Source organism: Monodon monoceros, unplaced genomic scaffold (assembly GCF_005190385.1).
Source record: "Monodon monoceros isolate NGI ecotype Baffin Bay Population unplaced genomic scaffold, NGI_Narwhal_1 Super_Scaffold_18, whole genome shotgun sequence".
Classification (NCBI taxonomy): domain Eukaryota; kingdom Metazoa; phylum Chordata; class Mammalia; order Artiodactyla; family Monodontidae; genus Monodon; species Monodon monoceros.
In genome coordinates this window covers 144,636,889-144,664,721 of record NW_021703774.1, presented here as the reverse complement: position 1 = coordinate 144,664,721, position 27,833 = coordinate 144,636,889, and the positions used below count along the sequence as shown (strand labels likewise).

At 49.7% G+C, this 27,833-nt stretch overlaps 1 protein-coding gene across 3 annotated transcripts in view; it reads left to right on the top strand.

The window, feature by feature from the left end:
• The window catches only part of RNF220 (ring finger protein 220), a 223,181-nt gene that overhangs the window by 114,097 nt on the left and 81,251 nt on the right, over positions 1-27,833 (top strand). The gene's annotated exons all lie outside the window — the stretch shown is intronic.

Sequence of the window (27,833 nt, the reverse complement as noted above, 5' to 3'; positions counted from 1 at the left end):
TTGGCAGATGTACATTCACCCCAAACTGCCAGGTCTTCTTCCCATGAATTCTTCTGAAGACATAACTCTTCAACACTTTCAGAATTTATTTTTAACCTACATGTAGAACACTTGCCTTTTTCTGTTAAATTTCCAACTCGTGGAAGTAACTTTTGAATCCTGATTCTGTATTCCATCTTGTTGACTTGTGCCTAGCTTGTCTCACTATAAATTTGTTAGCCATATTGTTTATGGTTTCAAGGTGTTGATCAAAGTGCTAAACAGGGCAAAGGACAAAATCCTGTCCTATGTCACTGAAGACTTCTTTTTCAAACACTGACCAGTATTCTTTGGGAACAGTTATCCAGCCAGCCCTGGATCTACCTGTCTCTCTCCTGTGTCTCCTCTATCACCCTTTCTTTTCTGTCTGGTTTACCCTATAAATGTTCTTTTTTATTTATTTATCTATTTATTTTTACTTACGGCTGCATTGAATCTTCATTGCTGAACATGGTCTTTCTCTAGTTGCAGTGATCAGGGGCTACTCTTTGTTGCAGTGCGCAGGCTTCTCATTGCTGTGGCTTCTCTTGTTGTGGAGCACAGGCTCTAGGCGCACAGGCTTCAGTAGTTGTGGCACGTGCGCTCAGTAGTTGTGGCTCGTGGGCTCTAAAGCACAGGCTCAGTAGTTGTGGCGCACAGGCTTAGTTGCTCCGCAGCATGTGGGATCTTTCCAGACCAGGGCTGGAACCCATGTCCCCTGCACTGGCAGGAAGATTCTTAACCCCTGCGCCACCAGGAAAGTCCCTATAAGTGTTCTTTAAACTCCCTCTCCTTCTTAAAAACAACTACTCTTGATCCTGTATATCTCCTGAAGCTACCCCTAGTTTTCTCATTCTCCTTGTAGCTGCATTTCTTGAAAGGCTAGTCTACACTTTCTCACTTCCCATTCAGAGGTGACCTGGCTGGTCTGGCCTCTGCCCTCATAACTCTAATTAAACTGCTTTCACGAACTCAGTAACAACCTCTGAATTGCCAAATCCTGTGGACACTTTTCTGTCTTTGTCTTCCTTAATTTCACTTTCACATTTGGCACCAAAAATCATTGCCTTCTTTTCAAAAGCTCTATTCCTATGACTCACCATGAGCCCATGACATGACACTCCTAGATCTTCCCTAACTCTGAGCATTTCCTTCTTGTTCTCCTTGGGTGGCTCCTGTTCTTTCACCTGCCCCCAAACCCTCAGCTTTCTACCTATAGTTCTGTTTTTCCTCTTCTTTTTATTTGTCCATTAGTTTGTGTGCTTATTCAAAATAAGTACCACTGAGCAATTTTATGTGCCATGCACCATATTGGAAGGTAAGATAGAAGGATCAAGGTAGCACGGACTCTAGCTTCAGGGAGCTTGGGCTAAGAGTCCTGATTCAATGTGATGAGTGCTTGAAGGAAGATACAAAAAAGGCATTATAGGAGCCAAGAGAAATTAGTGAGCCAACCTGGAGAAGGTAGACTTGATTTCACAGAAAAGGTAACGCTAAAATCAGTCTTAAAGGATGAGTGGGGCTTTACTAAGCTCTCCTAATAATCCCTCATTTCTGAATCCACTATTTTATCATTTTTCATCTGTATCACTATACCACTTCCAAAATTTTCTGATTTCCATCTCACTCCTTGCTGCTACACCCCTACCCAATCTGCTGTCCACACCCATCAAGCAGAAGAGTCTAAAATGCAAATTTGATTCTTCGTAAAATCCTTCATTGACTCCCTTTGCTATAGGCTAAACTCCAGACTCTTCTGCATAGTATGCACAGTCTTTCCTGTGAATCTGGCCTCTGTTTAACCTGCCAGCTCTCTTGGGGGGAAGGGGGCTTTTGGTTGGCAGGTGGTCCTGCCCACTGTGCTAGGGTGGGCAGGAGTTGGCCATGAGAAATCCAGCCTATAAAAGACATCCTCCCACACTGGCTTCAGTTGAATTTTGAAGAATGCTCCCCCTTCCCACCCGAGCTCAAAGTCTACACCTGATGGCTTCCCAAGGATACCTCCGATCCCCCTTCCTCTCCTGCTGCCCACATCTCCTTCCCAGGCAACAGCAAAGCCCCTCAGTATAAGCAGACAGGAGAGAGCAAGAGAGTAGCTACCCAAAGGAGAAAGATCAGAAAGGAAGGATCTGTAAAGCATAAGCACAGAATAATGGGCTTCATGAATACTTAGCATAAGGAAGAAAGGAAAAAAATCTGTGTAGCAGGCAGTTTTTGTAAAGCGTTGAACTGTACCACACATCACCCCATGACAGGCCCTGATGTTAGCTCCTGGAATGGATCACAAGAGACTCATTAGAAAAAACAAATATTATCGCATGCTGAAATGATTTATGGAGAAAAATGAAAAATTTGGTGTTGTTGCGTTCCCTCTCACTCACTCCCCCTCGCCTCTGCCTTCTTATGGGGAAGTTATTTATGGCTCCAGACCCTTAACAAGAGAACAGCAAAGCTCTGAGCTGATCACTCCTGCAAACTGCCTACATTTGATTTTTATTAGTGACTTAAAGCTTCCTTTTTTTTCTTTATTGTCCTGGGCGAAGGCGAACCAAAATGCATTTTAATGCCTGCTATTCAGGCCAGATAAGAAATGTGTATATGCCTCCCCCACAAACCAGCCACTGCAGCGTCTCTGTCCAGAACGAGGCGTTCTGGGTGATGGAAGTGAGGAGGGAGAAAGACCAAACTCTGAGTGGACAAGCCAAGCGCCATGAACAGGGACACTAATACATCCTCCTTTTGTGGTGGCTGCTGGGTACAATGAATCAGGTTTCCTTGTTGAGGCCAAGGCTGAACCAGGTAAGTTTCAGACAAAGAAAGGAGACAGTCATTAACATTTATTGCGGTGTTTGCTATATACCAGGCATAATTCTAGGTGTTTTCCCTTAGATTATTTCACTTAATCCTCCTAACAACTAGGAGCTAGTTAGGTTTATGTGCTTCCTTTTATGGAAGAGGAACTTGAACTTCAGAGAAGTCAAATAACTTACCCAAAGTCACACAGCTAGTAATCAACTGAGCCGGGATTCAAATCCAGGTTCATCTCACATGGTTGTCTGGATTTTCTTCCTCTATACCCGTTGTCTCCTAGACTGAATCATGACGTCTTTAGAATCATAACTTCTGAGCACTGATTGGAAGACTCCTCAGAGAACTATTTCATAGCCCCATCTCCTGCCCACCACAGAAGCTCCCCTTATCCTGTGCTGGACAGGTCATAACCATGCCCCTGCTGGAAGCTGCTGTTTTCCAGGGCATTCTGGGGCACTGTGGAACAGCTCCAGAGAGTCTCACATGCTTCTCACACTGAACGGTGATGGAGCATCTCCAGTCTGGTCAGATGCCTTCTCATTCTGGTCGCCTCACTCTGGAAAATTATAGCTGTTAGCAGCCCTCTTAGCATGCATCTCCTGGATATGGGTAATTTTATAAAATGAAATCTTGAGAAATCCCTCTTGAGAAAAATTTTAGCCTTTGACATCCCCGGGTGGAGTGTGGTCCTTGCTTCCAGCACTGTGGCAACCAGGACTGGTGCTACAGGAGAGTGTGGGCTTGACCTAACTAACGTAACTAACTAACTGACTCACCTAACCTGCCTAACCTTGTTTCTGCCTGGTCTCCATGGCCTTTGACCTCTGTCTCTGTACGCTGGTCCTCCAGGCCCTAGAGTCTCTCCAGCTGCTTCTCGGTACAAATGATGGCAGCACTAGGCCAAGAACAGAGGGGGAACCCGTGCAGACGCCCTCCGAACCTGGAGGCGACTTTGCAGTCACCATGATTTTGTCTTTTCCTAGTTATTTCCGTTTTGATTCTGAGAACAGTGAGCCCCTACTGTGGAGCAGGCAGCTAACAAAGTTAACATCTTCGTCTGTCCCAGGATGGGGAAGATGCTGGGAGTGGAGGAGTGGTCACCAAAGTGTAGGGGACCACTGTAGGGGCAGTTTGGGAGCGCAACTCTGGCTAATCCTAATCTGTGCTCTCTGCTCCACAGCTGGTCCAGGAGGAAAACTAGGGTCCCCGGGAAGAGAGGATGGTGTTACTGACGACATTGGGCGGGGAGCCCCAGATGAAAGGCCACGGGGGCTGCACTTCAGTGCTATCCATAACTCACTCTGACATCTGAACAGAAGGAAGGGCAGCAGACTAAAGGGTAGCCCCTCCCCCTCCCCTCCCCACCTCTTCTTCAGCCCAGGAGAACGGGGAGCCCAGCCTGGGGGCATCGCTAGCCCTTCCACCTGAGCAAATCAGGCTGGGCCAAAGGAGCCTGGAGAGAGGAGCAAGGGAGTGTGAGTCTGGAGGGTCTGAGCTTCCCGCCCTGCCCCAGCCCCTCCCGGGCCTGCTCTAGGCCAGCCGCACTGGGCCTCATTCCTGCAGGGCCCCGTCTCTCTGGGCCTCATTCCTGCAGGGCCCCGTCTCTCGGCAGTGTTGCTAGGTGCGGTGAGCCCGGGTGCCTGCCACCCGCCGGCCCAGGCTCCGCCCGGAGACCACTGGGGAGGCTGGGAAGAAGGAGCCGCATTATATGGTTGATCCCTCCCTCCCTCCCTCCCCCAGCCTCAGCACTGTGAGCTTTCCGGAGGGATGGTTATGAGCCGGCCCATCCCCAGGCCTTCCTCTTTGTGCAGAGACCTCCCCGTCAGACCCCCCACCTTCGCTCGCCCCCCCCTCCTCCTTCCCTCTGGTTCAGCAGAGCCAGAGTTAAGCCCGGGGTTAATGCCCAGTGACACCTGCAGGTTGGCTAGTGTTGTTGACATGGGGGTGGGGGGAGGGGAGGGGTGAAGGGGGAGATCGTTGGTGGCTTTATTATGGAGAACTCAGCAGGCCCGGGGCCTTCTATTGTCCAAGTAGCAAATAAATAAATAGGAGAAAGTAAGTCTTCCCCATGGCTTACCGACGGGAGGTTAACAGCTGGACATGACATGACAAATTGGGCATTTTTCTTTGGGGACTGATCCTTACAGCAGCTCGCAGGGAGAATTAGAAGGAGAGGGCGGGGGGGGGGGTGGGGGGGGGGGGGGGGGGGGGGGGGGGCGGGGAGTTGAGAGGGAGAGAGAGGGGGAGAGAGAGCAGGAGAACAGACCCATCTAGTCACCGAAGTCAACGTTGAAGCCGCGTGTGCATGTCCATGGGTACGTCTCTGGGGTGTGCAGGGGACATGATATCGTATGTTGGATATCTGGGGGGGAAACAGGCATTTTGCCTGACTGCCTCAGGCGTAAATCCCAGAGCTCCGGAAGCTGGATATCTGGCCCTGGGGAGAGATCTCACCCCAGGGATCCGTCTCCTTGGACCCCCTCCCCCGCTTCGGCCAAATGGAAAACCAAAAGGTCAACATTGGCACGGATCCTAAAGGACCTCCTCCCTCCAGATGGGTGGGATTACTGGGCCGTTGGAAGCCTGGAGCAAGCAGCGGCCTCAAGCCTGCGACTGCCCAGCGGCCTCTCGCAAGTATGCTCAGTTGGCTGGAACTGGTCCCAGCTGAGCAGCAGAGCATCCCACTTGCATCTGTAGCGGGGGTCAGGGAGCAGCAGGTCTCCCTGGACCCCGTCCCACCTTCTTTCTCTTCCCCAAGGAAGGCCCAGCAGGGTCTGGGGGCCCAGAGGAGATAACCTCTCCCAAACGATCTCAGTTGCCCACTATGAATTGGAGGAGGTGGGGGTGAAGGACGAAGCGGGAGCAGATGGAGAATGCTTGGTCTCTGCCGGGGCCCCAGAACCATTCAAGCCCAGGTCTGCTCTCCATCTTTTTCTGAAGTAGCAGCAGGTCATGGTTCATTGCTCAGACCTGGGATCCCATCCTGTTCCTCCTCTGCTCGGCTCTGTGATCTTGGCACGTTTTTAACCTCTCTAAGCCTCGATTTCCTTATAGATAAAATGGGGATAATACTAGGCTGATGGGAGGTTTAAATGAGTTGATGCCTGAAGTGCTGAGCGTAGAGGCTGGCACGTGATAAATCCTTTAAAATGCTACTTAAGATTGCTCTGGGGCTAGCCAGCCTCTCCCTTCCTTTTGCCCCGTGTTTTAAATTGACTGGGGTGGAGCTGTATGGAACTGTCCTCTGAAAAGGGAGGGGAGTGTACATCCAGTTCACATTCACAAAACTTGTATATCCAGTATCTCCAAAGGCTGAATACAGACCAGGCTAGAGCCTCCATAAAACCTCACCTGCAAGAATCACGCCCTTCCCTTCATCCTCCCCAAACTCGTGTTTCTAGCAACGGGTGGCAAGGAGAATCCTGGCTGATAGTGATCCTGCTCCCTACTTGCTCCTTGCGGGGAAGCCTGGCCAGCATTCCAAGGACATTTAGAGGGAAGAGAGGATTCCTGACTTTCCGGAGGGTTTGTGGCTTGTTCTTCTGGAAGGCAGACTCTCTGTTCTCCCTCTGGGACCAGAGAGAAACCATAGGAAAATGGTGAGAGAAGCTGAAGTAATTAATTCATTCAAGAAGGACTTAATGAACACTTACCAAGTGTCGAGCCCAGCTCTAGACACTGGGAATAGAGTCATAAACAAAGCAGGTGGAAACCCCTGTCCTCCTGAAGCTTACGTTCCAGGTATCTAAGAAAGGCCCCGCAGTGTCGGGACTCCCCAGAGGTGCCTCCACCCCTTACCTGAGCCTCTCAGTGTGGCCAGGGCTTTTTGTGATCTTTGATGCTCTTCCTGTTGGATTCCAATCAGGCCTGCACAGGAATCACAAAGGAGGCCTGTGAGATGTGCAGGACACCAGCAAAGAGCCAATGGAACAACTGGTACCTTTGGTTGGAGGGAGGGCAGCTTCCGGTGATTAACTGAAGCTTTATGAAAGGGAGATTTGAGAGGAGGAGGAGAAGCGTGGAGAAGGCAGCTGGCATGTTTTGCATGCTTACTTCATACCAGAACGCCAGGCACTTGACATTCATTGTCCAATTTCATCCTCATGGGCACTCTGCAAGGCAGTTAATGTTATTCCCCTGGACAGATAAGGACACTGAGATTCAGAGGAGGAAGTGACTTATCCAAGATCCATAGCTGGTAAATGACAAGGATGGATTTGAACCCAGAGCCTTTGTTGTTTCCTCTGCCCCATAAAGCCCCACACTGGTTTGCTGGAGAAAGCCTGCCAGATGGTTTGAAGGCAACAGCTGTAGAGGAGGAAGAGGCTGGGAGAGCCGGCCAGAGGGTGGAGGTGTTCGAAGGGCAAAGGACAGGAGAAATCTAGGGGGCCTAGAGAGTGGAGGAGACCTTGGAGCCTCCCTGAGAGAGCATGCTGCAGAAGAGCTCTCAGAGTTGTAGCTGCTGTCCTTGCCCCTGCCTCCTTCTGCACTAGGTGAAGGTCAATCTGAACCTGATAGAGAGGGAATAGTTCTCTGAAGATCACTGCCAGGCCAGAGGACCAAAGGGGTGGAAGGTTTATAAACAGGAGGTTTGAAGCTGTGGGGCCTTCACGCATGACAAAGGCAGTAAGCACACCATGGCACCTCACAGGCAGCTCAGATGGGCGTCTCCTGCAGACTGGGGGAGGAACTGGGGAGCTGACTCTCAGCCCTGGTGGTTGTGACCATTCAGCCTCATCACAGCCAGTACCAAAGTCTCAGTCCCTTGTCCTCCTCCCCAAGCCCAGAGCCTCGGCTCAGGGGCCCCAGGCCCAGCCCAAGAGTTCCCAGGGCCAGGACTTCTACCTGGAGAATCACTCCACTGTAAGCCTCTGAAAGCAGGAACCACACAGGATCTTTCATCTTCCAGGAAGTCCCTTCCCCCAGCCCCCTGCTACTCACTCCCCTATATAATATTCCACGTTAGAGCTCATAAATGCTGCTGCGGGTCCCCAGCCTGATTGAATTTGGAAGCCATTGTTTACAGACGTCTGGCTGTACAGGGGGATTTATTGAATTTTCCATGAAATGTTGCTCCCCTAATGCTGTAAAAGGCAAGCAGCCCACATCAGAGGAGCCCTGCGTTACAGGATCATGTTACCCCGAGATGGAGTGCTTGCTTCAGAATCGGTGACGCACCCAGCTCTGGCTAGAAGCAGGCAAGAGAGGCCTCAGGGATCACTCCTGACCCCTCACTGGCATCCCAGAGCTGAAACTTCTAAGGCAGACTCAGCCTCTTCTTTCCCCTCGGCCCTCTTCCAGTCAATCTCAAAGCCCTGGAGTCTCCATCTCCAACATACCCCTCAAATCCACCCTCCTCTCCTCCATCCCACCTGCTACTGCCTAGTTCAAACTACTGCATTGTTATGGTCGCCTCACCAGTCTCCCCCTGCAGTTCTTTCTTGCCTGCGCTAATCCCTGTACAGTATTGTATCACCCAATGCAGATGGCACGTAATAGGTGTTCCATCGATGTTTGTTTTGGAAATGAAGAGGAGTCAGGGCAGAAAGAAGGGAGGAAAGAATCAAGGTGTTGGTGAGTGTCACAGGCTGAAGGGGGCACCCTTCCCCCAGGGTCACTGGCACACTGGCCCTGGGGAATCTGTGAACACGAGAGACCCCAGGACATGGGCAGGTCGGGGCCCACAGCCCCTTGAGATGGCTAATATGGAGATGTGTCCTTGTGTGTATCACAGAAATGCACCTGGACCAAGTTTTCCCCGTTTAAAAATCCTGTAGACCCTCATCACTTCTTGCGCTTCTGTCCCCTTCACTGTCTCACTGCTCAAAGGTTTATTTATACTTAACCACCTCACTTCCCACCACTGGTTCTTTGCTGCCATCATCCCTACTTCTCTATTGAATCTGTTCTGTTACAGGTCATTAATCTGAATCCCCAAGTCTGTCTTAGTCCTCGCCCTTCCCAGCATCTCTTCAGCTGACCTGCTGGCCACCTTTTGGAAACCCTCCTCTCTCTCTGGCACCACACTCCTGGTTCTCCTTGCAGACAGCTCCTTCTTTGGCCCTTGCCCTCCTCCCACCCGAAATAAAAGCAGGTATTTTCCAGTGTTCTGTCTCTGACCCTCTTCTCTCCATGTATGCTTTAATCTGATGATCTCATCCGTCCCTGCAGCTGCAGCTTTCATCTTTATTTAGAGGACTCCTGAATATGAAGCTCCAAATCTGACCTCTCGCTGCTCTGATCCCATTTTTCCAACTGCCTGGTGAATATCTTCAGTGCTCTGTCCCACAGACATCGTGAAATTGAATCCATCATCTAGCCCCCACCGTATCATAATTCACCTTCAGCAGTCCTTATTTCTGTTGATGGCATGATCATCCTTTCAATTACCCAGTCATGAAATCTTGAAGCGATCTTTGCCATAGATGCTCTGGACTCATAAACCCACTACATCCTGTGTATCTCCACCTAGAGCAAACCTGCCTTATAACAGCCATTATCATGCCTTAACACACACACACACACACACACACACACAACTTGTTCTCTTTCCTTTATTTCTCAGCTTAAAGAGCACCACTCTCCTTCCAGGCACCTAAGCCAGAAACCTAGGCATCCTTTTTCTCTTGTTTCTTGGCCTCACATCCCCCATGTCCCATCAGTCATTAAATCCTATAGATTCCTTATCATCCCTTTTATATGTCCCCTTATCCCGAGCCCCTGCTACTGACTTAGTTCAGGTCCCAGTATGTCTCACTTATATTATCTAAAAATCCTCCCAATTGGTATTCACCATCCAGTCTTTCTATCACGCAACCTCCACCCCACTGCTAGCATGATCTTGCTAAAATGCCACTCCAATACCTGCCTGCAACCCTCCAAGGGCTCCTCATTGTTCCCAGGGTAACATCCCAGCTCTCTAATGCCTCCAAGCATTTGCACACACTATTCCCTTTACCTGGCCTGCTCTAGTCCACCCAAGCTCCCCACCCTGATGCCTTCATTCAACATCTATTCAGGACACTCCGGATCATTCTTTAAGACCCAGCTCAGAGGTCCTTTCCTTTGTGAAGTCTTCGCCAACCCCTCCAGACATAAAGGAGCCCTTCCTTCCACTAAGCACTTTGTTCGTGCCATCATATTCTCTCAGGACAGATGTGATGTAGCTTGTAATGCTCAGTATACATGGCCATCTTCCCCAGCCAGGCGGTGTCTGCTCTGTTCCAGCAGCCCCAGCACCTGGTATGAGGCCTTGCATCAGGGAGGCTCTCTCCCAATGGTTGCTAAGCACAGGTCAAATTTAAGTAAAGGAAGCACAGCATACCCAAGGAAGCTTCCTCTACAGTGGGGTTTTTCTCTCTCCACCTTTTCTCTGGTTCTCAAAAGGAGTGGATTCCAAGAGTGACCGTCTCTTTCTTGCCTCGCATTGTTCCTAGACTGATCCCTGGTGTGTCCGGTGGTAGGAGGGGTTCACCAGCCACGAGATTCTGAAGTCTTGGAACTCCCTGTCTCCCCCCAGCCTTGACCAGCCTCATCTGCCATCCTTCCCAGTTCAGCCTCCCCAGTCTAGCAACCCCTTCCCCTTTCTCTCTCTTCCTCTTAGCTGGGGGACCCCTGGCCTTTCCTACTTCTCCCCTCCAGCATGACTGAAGGGCCTTGGAGGGAAAACAGTGCTCCTCCAGAGACAGCATGTGTTCACCACGTTAGGAAAACACACCAAGCCACAGGGGCCGGCCTGACGGAGGGGGTCTCCAGGCAGGAGCAGGGAGAGTCCCCACACCAGCCTCTCAGCTCGCAGACAGTTCTACCCTCACTCTGAGCCGGGGTGGGCAGTGACTCTGGAGAGAAATAGCAGGAAGGTGTTTTCTCAGATTTAATTGGTTTATTTATCTTGTGCCTGGGCTCCATCTGTCCAACTTCCACGGAGAGAAGCAGCAAGGGCTCCAAGCTACCACAGGAGCCCTGTCCTCAGCCCGCAGCTCTGCAGGGACCCAGAGCCAGCTGGGAAGTTTAGAGTTTGTCCCCTGCAGGGCCAAAGCCTGGGACAACCTTAGGCCCTAGGGCCCAGAGGGACAGAAAGAGAGCAGATTGATCAAGAAGAGAGCACAAGAGCAGGCCTGAGCCCTCCTGACTGCTAGCTGGTGTCCCTCCATGGTCCCTTTGTCAAGGCCAGGAGGCCAAGGGGTCTTAGAGGGGTGAGTGACCCAAAGCTACTCCAGAGAAGAAGCCCAGAGGACCCAGGTCTGGCCTCTCCTACTGCAGCCGAGTGAGGCGGGTTTGATGAGGAGGCAGGTGGAGGTCTCTGGGGTTAGGGAGACATTCCCCCAGGGAGCCTCCCAGGTGCCAGTGTCAGGTGCATGAGCTGGAAAGGCCATCGAGTGCTCGTGGCTGCCCTTGATTTCACAGCATCCTCAGGGCAAAGCTCCTCCTCTGGGTGCATAGGGAAGATCTAAGGGCTTGTCATCAATGATGAGCTGATGGGAAGAATCAGGCATGAGGAAATCGGGAGAGCCAGAGATTCTGAAAAGATGCAGAAAGGTTACTTTTCTTTTTTTAATAAATTTATTTATTTTATTTTTGGCTGTGTTGGGTTTGGCCCATGTGAGAAGCATGGGCTTCTTTTGTTGCGGAGCACAGGCTCTAGGCGGGCGGGCTTCAGTAGTTGTGGCGCACAGGCTCAGTAGTTGTGGCTCGCAGGCTCTAGAGTGCAGGCCCGGTAGTTGTGGTGCACAGGCTTAGTTGCTCCGCAGCATGTGGGATCTTCCCAGACCAGGGCTCGAACCCATGTCCCCTGCATTGCCAGGTGGATTCTTAACCACTGCGCCACCAGGGAAGCCCCGGAAAGGTTACTTTTCTACCCGTAGGAATAGGAACCTCTCCAGAGAGCAAAGTCGTGCCTGCCCAGGACTTGCCCCAGATTCGTGCTCCACCTGTCGCAGCCCCGAGGTTAGGCCATAGGAGCTATACCCAAGTATCACATAGCTAGGCTATGAATGATGGTTCCAGCCACCCCTTCTAGCCCCGAGCCTGTGGGTGGCTTCAGCAGCAACTCAGTGAAGCTCAGGGACTTCTTGGGCCTCTTTGTGATGCTTCCTTCCCCTGCTCAGGTTGGCCCCCTATTCATCTCATCCCCACTCTCCATCCCTGAATGTGTGTGTTCTCCTAGCGTCACATGGCAAACCTGAGCCATAGTTCCCAGAGCTGCGAGGTTTCTGAGGCAGGCCCATCACTCAGGCTGTTCATGGAACAGTCAATATCCTCTAGCACCGCCATCTGCACAGAGTGGAGGCTGAAGTCAAGTCTTCCCCTAGCCCCCACCAAAATTGGTCCCCTCTCGTATCTTCCATGCTTCCGGAAGTAGCACCAAAGTTTACTGCCATCTTCAATTCCTGACTTTATTTATCACCTACCTATCCCTAATTAGACAGCAAGTCCTATTCATTCTTTCCCCTATCCTTTCCCTACCCACACCCCCAAAGGCATGGAAAAACATGTTCCCACCTCCCAGAGGTAACCACTAGTGACCATCTGATACTGCATTTCTTTTTTCAATGCGGCATCGCAAAAACACAGACCTTAGAATCAGGAATATCTGAATTTGAATCCTGGCTCTACCACTTAACTGTGTGACTTTGAGCCTCCGTTTTGTCATCTGTAAAAGGAGCTATAATAGTATCTACTTCATAAGATAGGATTAAATGAAATGTAAGGAAGGTACTTCACACAATGCCTTACATGTAGTAAGGCTCAAGAAATATTAGCCACAGATTTACAGAAAGATTACAAACATAGTATAGAGAGTTCCTGTATGCCCCTCACTCAGCTTCCCCTAATGCTACCATCTTCAATCACCATAGTACATTTATCAAAACTAAGAAATTAACTACAGACAGGATTTGGATCTCCCCAATTTTTCCACTGATGCCCTTTTTCTGTTCCAGGATTCAATTCGGGATACTACATTCCATCTTGTATCATGGTTTTTCCACTTATCGTAATGTTGTGAGCATTTTCTAATTCCATTAAGTATGCTTCCAAGACGCTTTTTCCAATGATGTTTAAATACTTCATTGATTAAAAACAAACACATATATACAGAGAACAGAGTATTGGTTACCAGAGGGGAAGGGGGTGAGGGGCAAAATGGGTAAAGGGGATCGATGGTATGGTGATGGATGGAAATTAAATTTTTTGTAGTGAGAATGCTGTAGGACATATAGAAATAGAAATAGAATGTTGTTCACATGAACCTTATATCATGTTATAAACTGTTACCTCAATAAAAAATAAACTAAAATTAAAAATAAATTAAAAAACAGCTTTCACATGCCATAACATTCACTCAAAAAATATTTCATTGTTTAGTGTATTTTAATATATTTAACTATTTTCCCTTTGAAGAGTACTTAGGTGGTGCCTTCTTTCTTTTCACTAATGAACATTTTTGAACGTACATATTTTTGAGAATTTCTGATAATTACCTTTGAAATTATTGGATCAAATTTATGAATTTTTAAAAAGTTGTTGTATACATATTGATAGACAGCATTCTAAAACGGTTATACCAATTCACAGTCTCACAACAGTGAATGATTATACCCGTTTTCTTAAACCGTTATCCATATTGTCAATTTTTAAGTCTGTTAATAATCTCTGCGTTGTTGTAGCAACCTCCCCACTGGTCAGCTGGTCTCCTACCTCCTGCTCGCCTTGCACAACACCATCAGCTCATGCCTCCTAAGCTTACGCTTTCACCACGTTCCTTCCCTGCTGAGAAGCCTCAGTCCACCTCCCTGACTTGCCTGCTGCGTAAGCTAGAGCTCCTCAGGCTGACATTCTACAAGCCAAGTCTTATTTTTGTCTCCTCCTGCCATGCACCTCCATTTTACCACCCTCCAAGGGCCTGACCCAGAGCTGGAACTGGTTTGATGTGTGCCAGTGGGAGCCATTGCCCTCTAGTGCCTGGGAGAGCCATCAAAGGACAGGCTGCAGGCTATTGAAACAGGAAGGATGGAGGCTGCTTGGCAGCTCCGATAGACCTCACCCAAGACGATCTCAGGGTGCTCAGAGAAAGAAGCTCAGTAGCAAACTCAGAACTTGTGATTGTGGAAACTGCAGATTCCTGTAACCGGCTTCCTTCAGGCTGTCCCCAGACATATCCATCTCAACATCTCCTCATGAATGGAAATAAAACTCATCTTCCACCTCCTACCAGACCTGCTCCCCCTCCTCTTCCTTTTCTTCCCATCTACCCGGTCACCTATGCCAGAAATGGGAGCAGTCCCTGCCTCTTCTGTTCTCCTCACTCTTCCCAGCACCAGTCCAGGTTTTATCAAGTCTCACTGTCCCTGTCCCTGTCCCTGTCCCTGTCTGGGCTACTGGATCAGCCTCTGAGATGGCTCCCTGCTCCCATCTTGCCTCTGCCAATCCACTTGCCACACTGCAGCCAGTTACTTCAGTACAAATCTGATCTTATCCCTTCCCTACTTAAAAACCACCAATGGCCTCCCCCATTGCTCTGAGAACCAAGTCCAGGCTCTTTAATACACTCTAGAAGGCCAGGCAGGGTCTGGTCTCTACCTCCTTTCCAGCCTAATCTCTTGCCACCCTCCCCTTCTACAAACCCCAGCCATACTGAGTTACTTTCAGCTTTCCAAGGCACCAGGTTCCAACTCCTTGTTTTTGCACATGCTGTTCTCTCCTCCCTCCCCTTCTCCCCTACCCTCCACTCCTGTCACCTCCAAGATCTCCCCAGATTTTAGCTTAAACTCAATTCCTCCAGGAAGCCTTCTCTGCCCTACCCCCCGAGATTAGGATAGGTGCCACTTCTATGTATTTCCACATCAAGCCATGTTCACCCCTCTGATAAGGTTATCTTATTATAATTGCCTGATTACCCATCTGTCTCTCCAACAAAACCGTGTACTCAGCGAGACCGGGATTATATTTTGTTTACTGTTTGTTTTATCCACGGGGCCTAGCGTAGTATCTAGAACATGGTAAGTGTTCCACAGATATTTGCTGAATATAAGAATGAATGAATACACCAAGCCATACAGCTCCCCAGTCCTGACATTCTCTGTGTCTCAATTAAATTTCTTTTTAGCCATTGTACCCTCTGCAAAGCTGTAGGAGTGAACATCTAAGTAGAGCAATGAGAAGCTGCCCAGGCCAAGGACATGGGATTAAATTTCTGTTTGGTTTCTCTACAGTCTGCCCGTCAACCCAGCAGGGAGAGGCAGCTTCTTATTAATATAACACTGAAAGGCCCATGGTAGACAAACTAGGATGGGATCGAAGAGAACTTGCTGGAACAAATATATGTCCAGCTAGTGTCATATCTCTGAAGATGCCTCTTGTACTAGTCAAGGTTCTAGCAAGGAACAGAGGTCCACAAATGGAGTAACTGAGGAAAGTTTAATGAAGGGACTATTTACAAAGAGAACGTGAAGCACAGCAGGGGAGCTGTTACCACCCCTTGGCCCGAGCATCAGCCAGATCCCAGAAAGAGCTGTGGCTGTGACTGCAGCTGTGCTTAGGAGCTGTGACCTTCAGAAAAGGAGGAAGGAGCCAGGACATTATTTATCCCAACTGCTTCTCTCCTCCTGTCCTCCAATGTCCTCCATGCGTCGAACCCAATAGGAATCCTGGAGGCAAGGAAGCGTGCTTGAGGCAGTGCGCGGAAGTCGGCTTCTGGAGGACAGGACAGGATGGAGAAAGGCGGTGTCTAGAGCGGGAGGGGCAAGTAGAGAAGGGAGGCAGGATGGAGATGAGCAGAGCTGGCTCTCCTCGTCCACTCAGGCTGCACCCAGCACAAAGAGCAAGAGCCTCTGAAGAGGCAAAGCCCAGAATGTGGGGCTCTGGCAGCCCAGTGGGCACTGAAGACGGACTTGGGCCAAAAATCTAGGAACTCTTATCACTGTGCAGGGAGTACGTTTCCCACCTGCCCTCACTCCTCTGTTATTCCCCTCCCCTGGCATAGCGCCAGTTCCCAACCTGACACTGAGTAGGACCCCTAGCAGCTGTTTCAAATTACGTTTCTTGATCTAATCATACTCGGCAAAGCTCCCTGTTCTGAAGAGCTGAGAACCTGCCGAGAGCTTCCTCAGTGTGTGTAGAGTGAAGGGCTCCAATGTTAGCCCCAAGAAGTAGGGGGCTTGGAATCAGCTGAGAAAAGAATGGAGAGACAGAAAGATCTACCTTTTCCCTAGAAATCATCCGAGGCACAGCTGGGGGCCCCATAACAGAGCAGTTCCTTGCCGGCAGCCATGTGGGGAGCCAGCCTAGGTCCGCGCTGGAATTTCATAGCAAGTAGGTAGAAGGCAATGGCCTTCCCAGCTAACCTTCCCCACCCCTTCTTCTCTCTGTTTTGGTCTCTTCCTCTTTATCTCCGTTGCTTCCATTGTTCTAGCTCAGACCTGTCCTCATACTTCCTCCTAGATTTCTATTTATTTATTTATTTATTTATTTATTTTTGGCCATGCCACACAGCTTGCAGGATCTTAGTTCCCTGCCCAGGGATCGAACCCATGCCCCCTACAATGGAAGCATGGAGTCCTGACTACTGGACCGCCAAGGAATTCCCTTTTTAAATTTTTTAATTTAATTTTTATTTTATATTGGAACATAGTTGATTTACAATGTTGTGTTAGTTTCAGGTTTACAGCAAAGTGATTCAGTTATATATATATATATATGTATATATATATATATATATATATAAAACGGAATGGATATATATATATTCATTCTTTTTCAGATTCTTTTCCCATATAGGTTATTACAGAATATTGAGTAGAGTTCCCTGTGCTATACAGTAGGTCCTTGTTTATTATCTATTTTATATATAGTAATGTGTATATGTTAATCCCAAGCTCCTAATTTATCCCTCCCCCTGCCATATTTCCCCTTTGGTAACCATAAGTTTGTGTTCAAAGTCTGTGAGTCTGTGTCTGTTTTGTAGATAAGTTCATTTGCATTATTTTTTTAGATTCCACATATGTGATATTATATTTGTCTTTCTCTGTCTGACTTACCTCCTAGATTTCTGTAATAGCTTCCTAGCTAGTCTTAACAATTCTGAATCCTTAATTCGTCCTCCATACTTTTTTGAGAGTGATACTTCTAAATTGCAAATCCAACCATTTCTCACCCCTTTCTTGATTCCTTCAATGGCTCTTTTTTGCCTGTAGGACCAGGTCCAGACTCCTGAGTCTAGTGTTCAAAGCCCTTTATGATCTGACCCCACCTACCTCCCTAGTCTCAACTGCTACGGCTCCTCTCTGCATACCCTAAATTCCAGCTATACTGAAGTACTTCCTTTGCAAATACTAATTTATTTTTACCTCCGTGACTCCACATACCATTCATTTCCTCTGCCTAAAATGCCCTATGTCCCTTCATCTACATGTTGAACTCCTACTCATTTTCCAAGACCCAGCTAGAGTGACACATCCTCCTGAAAGCCTTCCTTGATATTGCTGATCATTCCCTCCTTTGTGCCTCTACCCAGAACATGTTTCTATCACTATACCATTTTCTAAGATCTGTTCACATGTTTTTCTCCCCCTTCAAACCATGTGCTTCTTAAAAACAGGTTTCCTTCAATCTAGCACAGTGCCTGGCACATAAAACACGATCCATAAAGAGCCAGTTCATGACAACCTGAATGAACAAATGACTCCTTTCTCTGTCTTGAGACTTGCCTGTTGTCCTCTGCTAAACCTGCCCTCTTTTTACTACAACTCTTCCAGACCGGCTGGGCCAATTGATATCTCCTTGCCTCTCGTGTCTCTTCCTGGCTGTTCCTAATGTTCATTTTTAACCAAAGCTCCCGTCTATAAATGTTGCCTGACAGGCAGGGAGTACCCAGGGAGCTCAGAGCATAACTGAGCTGTCCTTGCCCACTGAGAACCCCAGGAGACTGGAAGTGGCCAAGACAATCCCAGAACTAATGGTGAACCATGGGGCCTCACTCTGCATCTCTCTAGGGGCTGAGCTGAAGGAGCTTCTTTCTGCTTAGCTCTAAAACTTACCAGTTATTTCGAGTCTCAAATTTGAGATCCACTAGAATCCCTGTCTGCCCCTTTCCGCCTAAGGCCTGATTGTCATAGGATCTTGAGGGCCTTGCCTTGGGAATTCTGACCCTGCTTTTACTCTCCTTAGGGGAGCCCAGATTTTCCTTTGTTGTTCATCTGTCACTACCCTGTTCTCTTCCAAATAACTCTTCTCTCTCTCCCTCTCTCTGTCCTCCCCACCCCCTTCACTGTTCCATTGTCTGAATCTTTATTCTCCACCCCCAAATCTTGGGACTTGTCATTCCCTCTTTTCTGGGATACCTTTATGTCCTTTTCCACTTGTTAAAAACCAACTTGTTATTCAAGGCCCATTTCAAATATCACCTTCTCCGTAAAATCTTTTTTGATCCCTATTCCAAACCCCACAGAATCTCTCCCTTCTTTGAGTGCCATACTCTCCTGCACTTTTCTTACAGCCCTCACTGTGTCCACCCCGTGTTGACAGTGTTCTCTCTAATCCTCTTATAAAAATGTAAGCTTCTGGATAGAAACTGTTCAGGTTTACATCCTGCACAATGCTTTGTCATAGTAGGTGCTCCATGAATATTTATTGCATTGGATTGAAATGCCTTGAGATTCAGGATCATCCATATTCATTCCTTCATTCACTGAACAAACCCTGATTAAGGGACATCTACGACTCTGTCTTTCATAAACTTGTCCAGAGACTTTTTAATTCATTTATGTTTTCTGCTAGACCCACAACTTGGGATAATGAATTTCTTAAGTTTACTGGCCCCTGTGTAAAACAGCAATCACCTGTGTTCACCCGAAATGTGCTCAAGTTTCAAGGTAAACCCATTTTGCCTAGGGTTTCAGGATTTCATGAGTAAGTCTCCAGCCACCTTCCCTACACCATTTGTGATTTCCTGCACGTCCCCCAGCAGCCCTCACATTTGCAGACTGGAGCGTGAGTCGTTTAGCCTTTCCTACCAAGGAGATTTTGCAGCCCCTGGGTCTCCTCCAGGACGGGACAGAATGACACAGCGGAGCCCTGCAGGTAGGACTGCCCCAGCTGGACACCTCGAGGAGTGTGTGCTCCTTCTTTAAGATCCTTGTTCACGGTTCTCTTAGTCTTTTGGCCAACAGCCTCGGGGAACTGTCTAAATGAAGAAGGATTTCCAGGTCCTTTGCCAGAACTGTGGCTGACCATGCAGAGTCGGGCACTGGAGAGGGGGTTTTGATGTGTTTATCACAAAAGGCAGTGCCTTGCACTTGCCCACATTTAATTGAGTCTGTACCCTTTTGCCCTGAAGTCTTCCTGCCAACTAGGTCCAGGAGGATTCTGGAAAACAGCGTCCCATGGCCTGTCCTCCAACCATATATACATACACACTCCAAGGGTCATAACTTTGGCTGGATGCCTGGGGCTGTCTTCTGGGAGAGTCCTTGCACCATGTAAGATAGCAGTCTCTTCCATTTCTCGCTGTCTAGTCAGACACGAAACATATAAGCCTTTGTCTACACCCTCAGAGACCCCGTAGTAGGCTTGGGGTGGGGGTGGGGAAATAGACACATACTATAGTATTATTAGCAGCAGCGTTTACTGCTTATTGAGTTTATTGCCAGGTACTTTACAGACATTCTTTATATTGAGGAATCAGGTTTAATCCTTACAACAGCCCCACAGGGTAGGTATTTTAACCCCATTTTACAGATGAAGCCACCAAAGCACAGAGAGGTTAAATAACTGCCCCAAGTTCACACAGCTAGTAAGTTCACAGTTAGAATTTTTTCCCAGGTGTGTCTTATTCCCAAGTCTGTGTCCTTTGTCACTACATTACATGGTCTCAACACATAACAGCTACCTGACATGTCAGAGCCCTGGTGAAAGTGGTCAGTGTTGGACTCTTCTGGTCTCTCCCCGGTTACCTGGCACCTGCCTCAAGCTAATCTTTTCGCACCTGAGCTTAAACCCCATTTCCTGAGGGAAGCTTTCCCCAGCCCCCATTATTCACGCCTATAACACCTGCCCTTGCCTCTTGCAGCCACATTTTTTTTTTGGTTTTTTTTTGTGGTTTTTTTTTTTACATCTTTATTGGCATATAATTGCTTTACAATGGTGTGTTAGTTTCTGCTTTATAACAAAGTGAATCAGTTATACATATACATATGTCCCCATATCTCTTCCCTCTTGCGTCTCCCTCCCTCCCACCCTCCCTATCCCACCCCTCTAGGTGGTCACAAAGCACCGAGCTGATCTCCCTGTGCTGTGCAGCTGCTTCCCACTAGCTATCTATTTTACGTTTGGCAGTGTATATATGTCCATGCCACTCTCTCGCTTTGTCACAGCTTACCCTTCCCCCTCCCCATATCCTCAAGTCCATTCTCTAGCAGGTCTGTGTCTTTATTCCTGTCTTACCCCTAGGTTCTTCATGACATTTTTTTTTCCTTAAATTCCATATATATGTGTTAGCATACGGTATTTGTCTTTCTCTTTCTGACTTACTTCACTCTGTATGACAGACTCTAGGTCCATCCACCTCATTACAAATAGCTCAATTTCGTTTCTTTTTATGGCTGAGTAATATTCCATTGTATATATGTGCCACATCTTCTTTATCCATTCATCTGCTGATGGACACTTGGGTTGCTTCCATGTCCTGGCTGTTGTAAATAGAGCTGCAATGAACATTTTGGTACATGACTCTTTTTGAATTATGGTTTTCTCAGGGTATATGCCCAGTAGTGGGATTGCTGGGTCATATTGTAGTTCTATTTGTAGCTTTTTAAGGAACCTCCATACTGTTCTCCATAGTGGCTTGCAGCCACATTTAAGCAACTGTTTGTTTCGTGTTTTCCTTTCCTACTGGAAAGCAAGTCCAGAGGGCAGGACCTATGACAAGTTTGTTCACCCTTCTGTCCCTAGCACCGAGCACAGTGCCTGGCACATAGTAGATGTTCATTTAACATTCTTTCTCAGGGAGCTTCACTGTATTTCCAGCCCTCCCTCCTCCCCAGCTGGGAGCAGAACACCCCAGGCCAGCCCTCCTCTGCCACCTCCACCTTGCTTCTAGAACTTCCTTCAGTGGTGACACTCCAGCATCCCATCACCTCAGTCCTCAGCCTTCCCATCTCTTGGCTACTGGGAGTTTTGTTTGTACTTTCGTGCCATTCTCTGGAAGCACAGCAGCCCCTCAACTCCAGCAGGGCAGGGTGCTGACAGGAGCAGCCAGTAGCCAGGATACCAGGTTTCCCTTTGCTAAGCTTTTTCCTTAGGAATGATTTAAGGCCCCGAACAGATACGTGAAGAGCAAACCCGCAATGAAGTCAGCACTCTGCTTATTAAGTGGAAAAAGCTGTGCTCGGCTTATTGAAATGTTCGTTAGACAGATAGATGGAGATGGGAATGAGGAAGGGAGGGCGGGCAGCACCGCAGGGGAGGCCAAGCACAGCAGGCGAGGCCGGGGGCATCTCAGGGGAGACCTTGGGCCGGCCCTGAAGGAGCAGGTGGGTGACACCGGTGAGGAAGAGGGGCCACAGCTCTGACTCACTGCAAATGAGAGCTGAAGGAACGGGGCTCTCCCGGCGTCGTGAGGAAGCTTTGCCAGCTGAAGCTGCCATCTCTGTGAGGAGGTGGATGGAGAGGACTTGGCCCCTAGGGGGTCGAGGCATCTCCAGCCCACTTTCGGGAATGCCAGCTTCTCTGCATCAAATGTCACTCTCTTTGCCCAGGCACATAATTTCTGAAGAGCTCCGGCCCTGTTCATTTGCGTACTGTGAAGGCAAGAGGGTGACTGTGCTTTGTCAGAAGAGTGGGCCCGTACAGAAAAGCATTGCGAAGCTGCCCCATCACTGCCCCCAGTGAGGGAGCCTCGTCGGGCAGAGCCCCCCAGCCCCCTGCCTACAGCTCCATCAGCCCTGAGTTCCCTCTAGGAAAGGCTGTTCCTGGGCTGGGAGCTGAGGCTTGCTGGGCCCCTCGGACCAGGCAGAGCCATGGCTCCTTCACAGCCTCCAGGCTCCCAGCTCCTGTCATCCAGGTAGCCCCAGCAGAGCTCAGAGCTCTGAGTAGGGTGGCCTTTAAAAAGGCTGTAGCCACTGACTACTCAGGATCCCCTCCTGACACGTGGGGAGAACTCATGGTGAGCAGGTACTTGTTGGGTGGTTCTGTGCCCCCAGAGCTAGCGCAGAGCCTGGCTCCAAAGAGGGCTTCTTCCATGGAAGGTTGAGTTGGTGGCTGATTGAGTGAGTGAAAATTCTGCACCCCTGTCCCACCCTTTCAGATAGTAGAAGAATCATGATGTGGTTCGAGGACCAGGCACTGTTTTCAAACAGGAAAATCAGCCCCAAGATCTTCCAATATCTTCAAATTCCTTCGTTACTTCATTAGTTTGGTTCCTGGAGAATAGAGGTGGTGGTGACCATAATAAGAAAAAGGACACTGGCAGGAAACGTGTGGGAATAGAAGGATAAAAATAGTATCTGTAGCATTTCAGAGAGTCTTCACACACATTATCTCGTTTAATCCTCATTCACTTGTTCAACAAATACCTGTTGAACTCCTTTTCCCTGTCAGACACTGCCCAAGCACTGGAGCTACCTCTGTGAGCAAAACCCAAGCTGTCCCTCCCCCTGTGTAGCATATGGCCTTCTGCACAGCAAACTTGATGACAATTCTGCATGGATTCCTTCGTTCAGCAAACAATGATGCCAGGCCAGACTCCTGGGGATGGAGAAATGAATCAGACATGAATCCTGCCCTAGAGAAGTTTATAGTCTGTGAAGCACATGGACAAGGAAACAGACAATTATCAAACAGTGCAGTAAATGCACTGAGAGGTTAGGGAAGCCCTCCTGAAGACTTTTGAGCTAAGTCTTAAAAAAGAGCATATGTGGGCTTCCCTGGTGGCGCAGTGGTTGAGAGTCCACCTGCCGATGCAGGGGACACGGGTTCGTGCCCCGGTCCGGGAAGATCCCACATGCTGCGGAGCGGCTGGACCCATGAGCCATGGCCGCTGAGCCTGCACGTCCAGAGCCTGTGCTCCGCAACTGGAGAGGCCACAACAGTGAGAGGCCCGCGTACCACAAAAAAAAAAAAAAAAAAAAGAGCATATGTTTACCAGGCATTCAGGGAGAGGAATTTCTAGGCACACAGAACATGGATTTAGGGGGGAATTTAAACCATTCAGCCATGAGGGAAGTAGTGGAAATGGTGTTAAAGAGGGAAGCCCAAATCCAGAAGGAATTGCCATGCTAGGCCCTGGAGTTGGAACCATTCTACAGGCACTGGGGGTCACCGAAGAGGAAAAGTCCCCTTGGCAGCAGTGAAAGAGGTTGTCTAGAGGGGCTGAGCAAATGCAGGGCCCATTTGGGGCCGTCTCCCAATGGGCTGAGTGCGTCAGACCAGGGCAGTGGCACTGGGATTGGTTGACTATGAGACCTGCTGGATACAGGGACTGGAGGAAGCCATCTCCGTTTCACAGCGGGGGAGAGTGCAGGGGCAGTGCCCCATCCAGGTGGACCCAGGGCCATGTGGGGGTCGAAGGCGCTGCAGGGAGCTGTGGCTGCTTCAACCCGCAGGCAGTCCCCGCCTCTGATGCTGAGGTAGCTGACACCTGCTCCCAGGCCTTGAAGACTCCATTTCCCACTCCCTCCCTCTGCCTCGCTGACTTTGGAGGTGATTAGTAATAAAACTTTAACAAGCATCCATAGGTGTGTCTCCCTGTCACTTTTATGAGGCCATTTCCTGAGCAAAGATATAGGAGCGCCTTCAGCCTCTCCGAGCTGCTGTTTCAGTCTCCACCTCAGCCTGAGCAGGTCCCAGACAGCTGCAGGGGCTAAGCGGGGATGCCTGAAGGAGACTGGAACACAGTTAGCTCAAAGAAGCCCAGAAAAGGCAGGTGCCAGCTCCCTTTACGCCCCAAAGCTTTCTTCCTATGGACTGGATATTGTCGCTGGAAAGCCTGGGGCCATTTTCCCTGCTGGAGCCGTTACAAATCCAAAGGGCCCTCATTTCTCTTACCTTCCTTTCCTCCACCCCATGCGGCCCCTTCCAGCCTTGTCCTAGAGTTTCACTTTCTTGATTCATTCAATCAATATGTATTCATCCAACGCCACCACAGAAGGAAGCCAGGGATCCAATCAAGAGCCATACTTGCTCCCTGCCCTTGGGCTGCTGGTGACCTGATTGGGGCTGGAAATGGCAGACACCTACCAAGTAATCCAAATACACGTGATCGAAGTTCTCTTAGGCAAGAATAAAACGCTATGGTGGGAACCCAGAAAATGGTGCACTTGACAAGGCCAGGGGAATGAGGAGAAGATGGGGAGTGTTTCACCAGGAAGGGGATGATGGGCCTGGGGGCCTGGGCCTCACCGAATAAGAAGGATTTTGTGAGCTGGAGCAGAGAGAGGCAGCCTCTTCTTCCCTGGCAAGGTCCTCAGTCTGCAGGGGCAAGGCCAGGCTGCGCTCGTTCGCTCTGAGCAAGCTCTAACTGGGCTGAGTGGAGGCTGAGCAGGGCCGCCGGGCCGTGGGCCGCCTGCTGCAGGGGAGACTGAAGCAGCACAGCGGTTGTGGAGCAACGGGCTCTGTGCACAACGGCTGAGGGCTTGAGGGATGCGGTGCTTTCCTCCTGGCCCTGATGGTGCCTCGTCCAAGGCCCTCCAGGGAAGTGGGGCCAGGTGAACAGGAAGAGGGGAAGCTGCTGCACTTGACACTTTGGCTCCTCCCTTGTCCTAGAAATTCTCTCTCACGGGGCTCTGTGACCCCACTGTCTCCTGTAGTATGACCTAGTGCACTGATGCCTGAGATTGGACAGAACTGGTTTCAAATCTTAGCTCCTGAATTTGAATTGCCTGATAACACCCGAGGCAAGTTACACTCTCTGAACCCCCACCTGTGAAAGAGAGATAGAGCACCTACTTCAAAGCGTTTCTGTGAAGTTCAAACGCAATGATAACTGTTGGGCACCGGAAAGCTGACGGCTTGTTTGCCCAGCACCACCCCCTTTCCCGCCTCTCCGAGTGCCCTTCAGTCTTGTTCCTGTGCTCCTTTTCTTCCACAAGACCCTTGGGGTTCCCCAGGGCTGATGGCTCCTCAATCCATATGTCCTCGTATTTCTCTCCTGAGTTGGAGACCCACAGGTCTAGGCGCCCATTAGATTCAGCTAGTTCATCAGTTATGAGATGCCTATCCTGGGAGAACTCTACTGGCTCCTGTGGATTCAGAGCTGGTGCCTGCCCTCCAGGATTTATAATCCCACAGTTTTATCCAATGGCCTCAGTTTCTTCGTGAAGTTGTAATTGAGGTCATCTGCTAAGAGGGGTGGGGGTGGGAGGAATGGGAGACCAGAGAATGTTAATGGTTAAAAATAGCTGTAAAAGAACAGGTCTCAAATTTCCTCTTCCTCCCACCCTTGTTATTGCTACCCCTGTTTATATCTCTGTCATCTCCTGCCTGGACTGTTGCAGTAGCCTTCTAACTCAGTGGTTTTCAACCTTGGCTAGATGTCTGAATCCCATGATGGAGATATTTTAAAAATCTGATGCCTGGATCTCTCCCCAGAGGTTTGGATTTCATTGATCTTGATGTGGCCTGGGCATCCGCATTTTTAAAGCTCCCCCGTTAATTCTGTTGTGCAGCCAAGGACGAGAACCACTCTCCTGTCTTCCTGCCTCTGTTCTCATCCCCTCCAACCTGTTGTCCATCCCGTGTGTGGTCAGGGTGATCTTTACAAGTTTGGTCGTGCTGTTCCCTTGCTTCCTTGCCCTTCGATTTTCGGTTCCTCCAGCACAGGGACTATACCTGAATCAGCTCTGTATCACAGTCCCTGGCATGGGGCCCTCAGTGGAGAGCACCCAGTTAGCATTCAGTGAATGAACTAATGAATCGGTAACCAACAAACTGACAGATAGCAGTCGGTTCTGTTACTAGGAATATGTTGGTAAGCGACAGCAATTCACCACTGAGCCAAGAGGATAAGGCCAGTTAGGTACAGATCTGGAAGGCTGGGGAGAAAGCAGACCCCAGGGAGGGTGGGAGGGAGGAAGGAGGCAGTGAGAGGTCAGAAAGGCAGAGTTTCCTGAGAGGTGAATTATCAGAGGGACCACCATGAGTCGGGCAAGCACCTCAGCCCAGGAGTAATGGAGTTAGGGAGGAAGGCCCCGACAGAGCCAGAGAGCGATGGAAGCTGCTTAATCTGCCCCCAGGAAGTGCAGGCTGGGGACAAGCAGGCAGGAGGCAGCAGGCCATTCCTCAGCGGCTAATGCCCCCAGCCTAACGCGATTACCCCTTCCTTCTCCCTCGGCCCAGGCAAGGGGGAGGTTGTACGGAGGGCAAGCATGCCCCGCAGCTGGGGAGGGTGGGGGCCATGGCTGGAGAAATCCAATCAGGAGTTCCACTTCAGTATTAGCCCAAGTTACCCATTTTAGCTGGAGGGGCTGGCAGAGCCTGGGTTAGGACCCGGACGGAGATGCTGATGGGAGATCTGTGAAACCCTCCATTCCACCCACGCCCCTGCCCCGGTGCCAGTGGGACTTGATCCGAGACTCCCATCCCACTGTGTGACCCAACCCTACCGGCCCGTGGCCTCCCCTCTTCTCTGAAGACGATATGCCACCTCGGGGCTGGGTCCCCGTCTCTGCTCCTCACTCCCCACCTCACAGCCTCTCACCCTCCCTCTCTGCTCCACATTGATATAAATGGAGGCTTCGGCTGCCTTTAAATAGTCCGATCTATCAGAGGGGCATACGCTGCCCATAAATCTGCCGGGGCTGATGGCTCCCTAAGTGGACTGATAGGAGCTATTTCCGGCAAGGTGTTCAGTTACTGTGCCCCTCCCGTCCCTCCCCCCAGCTTGCCCTTCCCCAGGGGCAGGGACCCTTTTTGTCATCTGGTAATTGACATTTTTTCACTTGCACTTGGTCCTACAGAGAGAGTGCAGCGCCCAGCCTGGCCCTTAACCGGATTAGCATTGGCTTTCAGAGAAGGCCCCTCCGGAGTCGACCTTCCCGTTCAAGAGATCAAGATCGAGCTGTTGGCTCAACAAGGAAGGGGGCCGAGGTGGGAGGAGAGTGCCCTGGGGAGCCAAGACTAAGTGGGGGCGGGGGGGGGTGGGGAGATGAAGTCCCTGTCCCTCTCTGGCTAAGCCTGCCTGTTTCCAAGGCCCGGGCCTGTGGGGCATGAAAGGGACCAGCAGATAGGCTTAGGAGTTGGGGGTCTCCGTCCTGTTAGATCCATCTCCCCCTGTCCATCAAGGCTGCTTTGGGCTAGACTTGAGCTTTTCTGGTCTGGAAATGACCTCTATTGAAGAGGGGATGGGGTCTCTCCAGATAAGTGGTATGGATCTGAGATAGAAGCTGGGGAAGACTCAGGGCTGGCTGTTACACAGTAGGGGGTCTGGGGAGCACATACATTACCTTAATTTGGAGGGCAACTGCTAATGGATAGATTTCCCTGAGGGAGGGAGGAGGACCTCTAGAGCTCTGCCTGGCCACCTGGCCCCAGGGCCCTGCCTGGGGAGACACAGAGATGCCCTTGGAGGTCACCCCAGTGGCCTCTGGTCAAGAGGTCATGATGGCTGCTCAGAGAACATCACTAACATAGCTCTAGTTCCCATCCCATCCTCCTATTGTTTTCAGAGGGCAGAAAGCTGAGCCTGCCTGGTTATACAGGCCCAGGCCCTTGCCCCTGCCAAGGACTCCTAGAATATTCCTAAGGTTCTTGGGTCAAAAGAGGAGACAAAGCCAGAGATGGTGAAGGGCAGAGAACTAGCAGAGAATTATTCTGGAGTGTGTCCAGGAGGCTGTCAGGCTTCTCTCCTGAAGTCTGGGTTCTCTAGAATGGGATCAAGTGGGTGGGCCGGGATTCCTTACCAGGGTGCAGGAGGTGGGATGTTCCTGCTATGGATTCTGGTTAGGGAACCAGGAAGAGTCCAAACAGAAGGCTTGGAAGAGTGTTATTTGGAACAAAACAAGATTTGCATTTTA